The sequence below is a fragment of the Rutidosis leptorrhynchoides genome, chromosome 6, assembly GCF_046630445.1.
Source record: "Rutidosis leptorrhynchoides isolate AG116_Rl617_1_P2 chromosome 6, CSIRO_AGI_Rlap_v1, whole genome shotgun sequence".
In the NCBI taxonomy this organism is placed as follows: domain Eukaryota; kingdom Viridiplantae; phylum Streptophyta; class Magnoliopsida; order Asterales; family Asteraceae; genus Rutidosis; species Rutidosis leptorrhynchoides.
The window spans coordinates 383,679,336-383,688,336 of NC_092338.1; positions in this window are offsets into that span (position 1 = coordinate 383,679,336).

Here is a 9,001-nt window from a genome sequence, read left to right on the forward strand (position 1 = left end):
AATTCATGGTCGCAAAATACATTTTTGAGCACATTACGTTTGCCACATAATCGAGCCGAATTATGTTGCAAGCGTGCTAAAAAAACTTCGTTTGAAAATTGAACTCACTTTTGCACAATGAATATATAACGACGCTCTAAGCAAGACTTCCTGAAGGCTTACCTCCATTCAAAATAGTTTTGACGCTGAAAAAGTCGTTTTGCTATTTGTAAAGGTGAATTTGAACTTTCAGATTTTACGATAACTTTTACCTTTGCATTTAAACTCTTACGCATATTTAAATACCATTTGGATACTTATTGTTTATGTAACACTTTATTTAGGTATATTGAGAATATTTTTGGGGTTAATATATCCCCACTAGCCACAAATCCTTACACGTTTAGTGACAACTTGGTTTAATTGTTCGATTATTTTGTGACACTTTTTGATATCTCTCAATTCATAACTCTTTAATTGTTTCTATTTTAAAATCTCATATTTAATGCAAATATATTTGACTATAGTTTTGTTTCGATAATAATTCATGTCCGCAAAACACATTTTTGAGCATATTACGTTTGCCACATAATCAGGCCGAATTATGTGGCAAGCATGCTAAAAAAACTTCGATTGAAAATTGGACCCACTTTCGCATGATGAATAGATAACGATGCTATGAGCAATACTTTTTGAAGGCTTGCTTCCATTCGAAATAGTTTTAATGCCGAAAAAGTCATTTTGCTGTTTCTAAAGGTGAATGTTGAACTTTCAGATTTTACGATAATTATTACCTTTTCATTTCTTATGCATATTTAAATACTATTTTGATACTTATTTTTTATGTAACACTTTATTTACGTACATTGAGAATAATTTTGGGGTTAATATATCCTCACTAGCCACAAATCCTTACACGTTTAGTGACATCTTGTTTTGATGGTTTGATTATTTTGTGTCACTTTTTGATATCTCTCAATTCATAACTCTATAATGGTTTTTAATTTAAAATTTCATATTGAATGCAAATATATTTAACTATAGTTTCATTTTGATAATAATTCTTGGCCGCAAAACACATTTTTGATCACATTATGTTTGCCACATAATCGCACCGAATTATGTGCCAAGCGTGCTAAAAAACTTTGACTGAAAATTGGACCCACTTTTGCACGATAAATAGATAACAACACTATGAGCAAGAGTTCTTGACGTCTTGCTTCCATTGGAAATAGTTTTGACATTAAAAAAGTCGTTTTTCTATTTCTAAAGGTAAATTTTGAACTTTCAGATTTTACGATAATTAATACCTTTGCATTTGAACTCTTATGCATACTTAAATATCATTTGGATTCTTGTTTTTTATGTAACCCTTTATTTAGGTATATTGAGAATATTTTTGGGGCTAATATATCCCCACTAGCCACAAATCCTAACACGTTTAGTGACATCTTGGTTTAATGGTTCGTTTATTTTGTGACATTTTCTGATATCTCTCAATGCATAACTCTATAATGGTTTCTATTTATAAATCTCATATTGAATGCAAATATATTTGACTATAGTTTTGTTTCTATAATAATTCATGGCCGCAAAACACAATTTTTAGCACATTACGTTTGCCTCATAATCGAGCCGAATTATGTGGCAAGCGTGCTAAAAAACTTCGATTCAAAATTGAGCCCACTTTCACACGATGAATAGATCATGACGCTCTGAGCAAGACTTCCTGGAGGCTTACCTCCATTCAAAATAGTTTTGACGCTAAAAAAGTCGTTTTGCTATTTCTAAAGGTGAATTTTGAACTTTCAAACTTTACGATAATTATTACCTTTGCATGTAAACTCTTATGCATATTTAAATATCATTGGAATACTTGTTTTTTTATGTAACACTTTATTTAGGTATATTGAGTATATTTTTGGGGTTGATATATCCCCACTAGCTACAAATCCTTACACGTTTAGTGACAACTTGGTTTAATTGTTCGATTATTTTGTGACACTTTTTGATATCTCTGAATTCATAACTCTATAATGGTTTCTATTTTAGAATTTCATATTGAATGCAAATATATTTGACTATAGTTTCGTTTCGATAATAATTCATGGGCGTAAAACACATTTTTGATCACATTATGTTTGCCACATAATCGGGCCGAATTATGTGGCAAGCGTGCTAAAAAAAATTTCGACTGAAAATTGGACCCACTTTCACACGATGAATAGATAACGATGCTATGAGCAAGACTTCCTGAAGGATTTCTTCCATTCGAAATAGTTTTGACAATGAAAAATTATTTTTGCTATTTCTAAAGGTGAATTTTGAACTTTAAGATTTTACAATAATTATTACTTTTGCATTTAAACTCTTATGCATATTTAAATACCATTTGGATACTTGGGTTTTTATGTAACACTTTATTTAGGTACATTTAGAATATTATTGGGGTTAATATATCCTCACTAGCCAAAATCGTTACACGTTTAATGACATCTTGGTTTGAGGGTTCGATTATTTTGTGACGCTTTTTGATATCTCTCAATTCATAACTCTATAATGGTTTCTATTTTAAAATTTCATATTGAATGCAAATATATTTGACTATAGTTTTGTTTCGATAATAATTCATGGCCGAAAAACACATTTTTAGCACATTACGTTTGCCACATAATCGGGCCGAATTATGTGGCAAGCGTGCTAAAAAAACATCGGTTGAAAATTGAACCCACTTTCGCACGATGAATAGATAATGACGCTATGAGCAAGACTTCCTGAAGGCTTGCTTTCATTTCGAAATATTTTTTACGCCAAAAAATTCGTTTTGCTATTTCTAAAGGTAATTTTGAACTTTCAGATTTTACGATAATTAATACCTTTGCATTTAAAATCTTATGCATACTTAAATACCATTTTGATACTTGTTTTTTATGTAATACTTTATTTAGGTATATTGAGAATATTTTTGGGGTTAATATATGAAATGTCTCGTTCTTATTGATTAAAAACGTTCCATATTAATTGATTTCGTTGCGAGGTTTTGACCTCTATATGAGACATTTTTCAAAGACTGCATTCATTTTTAAAACAAACCATAACCTTTATTTCATAAATAAAGGTTTAAAAAGCTTTACGTAGATTATCAAATAATGATAATCTAAAATATCCTGTTTACACACGACCATTACATAATGGTTTACCATACAAATATTTTACATCGAAATCAGTTTCTTGAATGCAGTTTTTACACAATATCATACAAACATGGACTCCAAATCTTGTCCTTATTTTAGTATGCAGCAGCGGAAGCTCTTAATATTCACCTGAGAATAAACATGCTTTAAACGTCAACAAAAATGTTGGTGAGTTATAGGTTTAACCTATATATATCAAATCGTAACAATAGACCACAAGATTTCATATTTCAATACACATCCCATACATAGAGATAAAAATCATTCATATGGTGAACACCTGGTAACCGACATTAACAAGATGCATATATATAAGAATATCCCCATCATTCCGGGACACCCTTCGGATATGATATAAATTTCGAAGTACTAAAGCATCCGGTACTTTGGATGGGGTTTGTTAGGCCCAATAGATCTATCTTTAGGATTCGCGTCAATTAGGGTGTCTGTTCCCTAGTTCTTAGATTACCAGACTTAATAAAAAGGGGCATATTCGATTTCGATAATTCAACCATAGAATGTAGTTTCACGTACTTGTGTCTATTTTGTAAATCATTTATAAAACCTGCATGTATTCTCATCCCCAAAATATTAGATTTTAAAAGTGGGACTATAACTCACTTTCACAGATTTTTACTTCATCGGGAAGTAAGACTTGGCCACTGGTTGATTCACGAACCTATAACAATATATACATATATATCAAAGTATGTTCAAAATATATTTACAACACTTTTAATATATTTTGATGTTTTAAGTTTATTAAGTCAGCTGTCCTCGTTAGTAACCTACAACTAGTTGTCCACAGTTAGATATACAGAAATAAATCGATAAATATTATCTTAAATCAATCCACGACCCAGTGTATACGTATCTCAGTATTGATCACAACTCAAACTATACATATTTTGGAATCAACCTCAACCCTGTATAGCTAACTCCAACATTCACATATAGAGTGTCTATGGTTGTTCCGAAATATATATAGATGTGTCGACATGATAGGTCGAAACATTGTATACGTGTCTATGGTATCTCAAGATTACATAATATACAATACAAGTTGATTAAGTTATGGTTGGAATAGATTTGTTACCAATTTTCACGTAGCTAAAATAAGAAAAATTATCCAATCTTGTTTTACCCATAACTTCTTCATTTTAAATCCGTTTTGAGTGAATCAAATTGCTAAGGTTTCATATTGAACTCTATTTTATGAATCTAAATAGAAAAAGTATAGTTTTATAGTCGGAAAAATAAGTTACAAGTCGTTTTTGTAAAGGTAGTCATTTCAGTCGAAAGAACGACGTCTAGATGACCATTTTAGAAAACATACTTCCACTTTGAGTTTAAACATAATTTTTGGATATAGTTTCATGTTCATAATAAAAATCATTTTCTCAGAATAACAACTTTTAAATCAAAGTTTATCATAGTTTTTAATTAACTAACCCAAAACAGCCCGCGGTGTTACTACGACGGCGTAAATCCGGTTTTACGGTGTTTTTCGTGTTTCCAGGTTTTAAATCATTAAGTTAGCATATAATATAGATATAGAAAATGTGTTTAGTTAATTTTAAAAGTCAAGTTAGAAGGATTAACTTTTGTTTGCGAACAAGTTTAGAATTAACTAAACTATGTTCTAGTGATTACGAGTTTAAACCTTCGAATAAGATAGTTTTATATATATGAATCGAATGATGTTATGAACATCATTACTACCTCAAGTTTAGTAGGTAAAACTACTGGAAGTGACAAGAAATGATCTAGCTTCAAAGGATCTTGGATGGCTTGAAAGTTCTTGAAGTAGGATCATGACACAAAAACAAGTTCAAGTAAGATTTTTACTCGAATTAAGATAGTTTATAGTTATAGAAATTGAATCAAAGTTTGAATATGAATATTACCTTGAATAAGAAAGATAACCTACTGTATATAACAAAGGTTTCTTGATCTTAGATGATTACTTGGAATGGATTAGAAAGCTTGGAAGTAAATTAGTAAACTTGAAGGGATTTTTGAAGTGTTCTTGAAGTGTTCTTCCTATGATGATTATAGCTTGATTCTTGAAGTGATTTTTGATGAATATGATGATTAACTACTGGAAAAATACGTTCATAATAGTGTGTGTGTGTTGAGAGAGAATTAGAAAGAGAATTGGAAGTGAAATGGAGTGAATGATGAGTGGTAATTGGTGAGTGGTGAGTGGGGTTAAAAGGAGTTCTAGTTAGTTGACTAGCTCATGGTAGAAGTTAAAATTGATTAGTCATACATGACATAATCAAGAGTGGAATCCCATGCTAGTTCATATTGGTATATACCCATAGTAAGTACGTTTTGAAGCTGTGTATAATACGGGTAAGAATACGACTAGAATTCTTGATGAAAGAAAAGAATGGGAAAGTAACTGTAATCATTTTCGTTAAGTATGAGTGTTTTGATATATGTCTTGAAGTCATCCAAAAGTATTTTAATACATCTAAATACACTACATGTATATACATTTTAACTGAGTCGTTAAGTCATCGTTAGTCGTTACATGTAAGTGTTGTTTTGAAACCTTTAAGTTAACGATCTCAATTAATGTTGTTAACCCATTGTTTATTATATCTAATGAGATGTTAAATTATTATATTATCATGATATTATGATATATTAATATATCTTAATATGATATATATACATTTAAATGTCGTTACAACGATAATCGTTACATATATGTCTCGTTTCGAAATCCTTAAGTTAGTAGTCTTGTTTATATGTATATAACTCATTGTTAATATACTTATGGAGATACTTACTTATCATAATCTCATGTTAACCATATGTATATCCATATATATATCGTCATGTCGTTTTTACAAGTTTTAACGTTCGTGAATCGCCGGTCAACTTGGGTGGTCAATTGTCTATATGAAACATATTTCAATTAATCAAGTCTTAACAAGTTTGATTGCTTAACATGTTGGAAATATTTAATCATGTAAATATCAATCTCAATTAATATATATAAACATGGAAAAGTGCGGGTCACTACAGTACCTACCCGTTAAATAAATTTCGTCCCGAAATTTTAAGCAGTTGGAGGTGTTGACGTATCTTCTGGATTTCTTCTTCATCTGATCTTCATGCTCCCAGGTGAACTCGGGTCCTCTACGAGCATTCCATCGAACCTTAACAATTGGTATCTTGTTTTGCTTAAGTCTTTTAACCTCACGATCCATTATTTCGACGGGTTCTTCGATGAATTGAAGTTTTTCGTTGATTTGGATTTCATCTAACGGAATAGTGAGATCTTCTTTAGCAAAACATTTCTTCAAATTCGAGACGTGGAAAGTGTTATGTGCAGCTGTGAGTTGTTGAGGTAACTCAAGTCGGTAAGCTACTGGTCCGACACAATCAATAATCTTGAATGGTCCAATATACCTTGGATTTAATTTCCCTCGTTTACCAAATCGAACAACGCCTTTCCAAGGTGCAACTTTAAGCATGACCATCTCTCCAATTTCAAATTCTATAACTTTTCTTTTAATGTCAGCGTAGCTCTTTTGTCGACTTTGGGCGGTTTTCAACCGTTGTTGAATTTGGATGATCTTCTCGGTAGTTTCTTGTATAATCTCCGAACCCGTAATTTGTCTATCCCCCACTTCACTCCAACAAATCGGAGACCTGCACTTTCTACCATAAAGTGCTTCAAACGGTGCCATCTCAATGCTTGAATGGTAGCTGTTGTTGTAGGAAAATTCTGCTAACGGTAGATGTCGATCCCAACTGTTTCCGAAATCAATAACACATGCTCGTAGCATGTCTTCAAGCGTTTGTATCGTCCTTTCGCTCTGCCCATCAGTTTGTGGATGATAGGCAGTACTCATGTCTAGACGAGTTCCTAATGCTTGCTGTAATGTCTGCCAGAATCTTGAAATAAATCTACCATCCCTATCAGAGATAATAGAGATTGGTATTCCATGTCTGGAGACGACTTCCTTCAAATACAGTCGTGCTAACTTCTCCATCTTGTCATCTTCTCTTATTGGCAGGAAGTGTGCTGATTTGGCGAGACGATCAACTATTACCCAAATAGTATCAAAACTACTTGCAGTCCTTGGCAATTTAGTGATGAAATCCATGGTAATGTTTTCCCATTTCCATTCCGGGATTTCGGGTTGTTGAAGTAGACCTGATGGTTTCTGATGCTCAGCTTTGACCTTAGAACACGTCAAACATTCTCCTACATATTTAGCAACATCGGCTTTCATACCCGGCCACCAAAAATGTTTCTTGAGATCCTTGTACATCTTCCCCGTTCCAGGATGTATTGAGTATCTGGTTTTATGAGCTTCTCTAAGTACCATTTCTCTCATATCTCCAAATTTTGGTACCCAAATCCTTTCAGCCCTATATTGGGTTCCGTCTTCCCGAATATTAAGATGCTTCTCCGATCCCTTGGGTATTTCATCCTTTAAATTTCCCTCTTTTAAAACTCCTTGTTGTGCCTCCTTTATTTGAGTAGTAAGGTTATTATGAATCATTATATTCATAGATTTTACTCGAATGGGTTCTCTGTCCTTCCTGCTCAAGGCATCGGCTACCACATTTGCCTTTCCTGGGTGGTAACGAATCTCAAAGTCGTAATCATTCAACAATTTAATCCACCTAAGCTGCCTCATATTCAGTTGTTTCTGATTAAATATGTGTTGAAGACTTTTGTGGTCGGTATATATAATACTTTTGACCCCATATAAGTAGTGCCTCCAAGTCTTTAATGCAAAAACAACCGCGCCTAATTCCAAATCATGCGTCGTATAATTTTGTTCGTGAATCTTCAATTGTCTAGACGCATAAGCAATCACCTTCGTTCGTTGCATTAATACACAACCGAGACCTTGCTTTGATGCGTCACAATAAATCACAAAATCATCATTCCCTTCAGGCAATGACAATATAGGTGCCGTAGTTAGCTTTTTCTTCAATAACTGAAACGCTTTCTCTTGTTCATCATTCCATTCAAATTTCTTCCCTTTATGCGTTAATGCAGTCAAGGGTTTTGCTATTCTGGAAAAGTCTTGGATGAACCTTCTGTAGTAACCAGCTAGTCCTAAAAACTGGCGTATGTGTTTCGGAGTTTTCGGGGTTTCCCACTTTTGAACAGTTTTTATCTTTGCCGGATCCACCTTAATACCTTCTTTGTTCACTATGTGACCGAGGAATTGAACTTCTTCCAACCAAAATGCACACTTTGAAAACTTAGCGTACAATTCTTCCTTCCTCAATACTTCTAACACCTTTCTCAAATGTTCACCGTGTTCTTGGTCATTCTTTGAGTAAATAAGTATGTCATCAATGAAAATAATGACAAACTTGTCAAGGTATGGTCCACACACTCGGTTCATAAGGTCCATGAACACAGCTGGTGCATTAGTTAAACCAAACGGCATGACCATAAACTCATAATGACCGTAACGTGTTCTGAAAGCAGTCTTTGGAATATCATCTTCTTTCACCCGCATTTGATGATACCCGAAACGTAAGTCAATCTTTGAATAAACAGACGAGCCTTGTAGTTGATCAAATAAGTCGTCGATTCTCGGTAGTGGGTAGCGGTTCTTGATGGTAAGTTTGTTCAACTCTCGGTAGTCGATACACAACCTGAATGTACCATCTTTCTTCTTGACAAACAAAACAGGAGCTCTCCACGGTGATGTGCTTGGTCTAATGAAACCACGCTCTAAAAGTTCTTGTAATTGGCTTTGCAGTTCTTTCATCTCGCTGGGTGCGAGTCTGTAAGGAGCACGATCTATTGGTGCAGCTCCTGGAACAAGATCTATTTG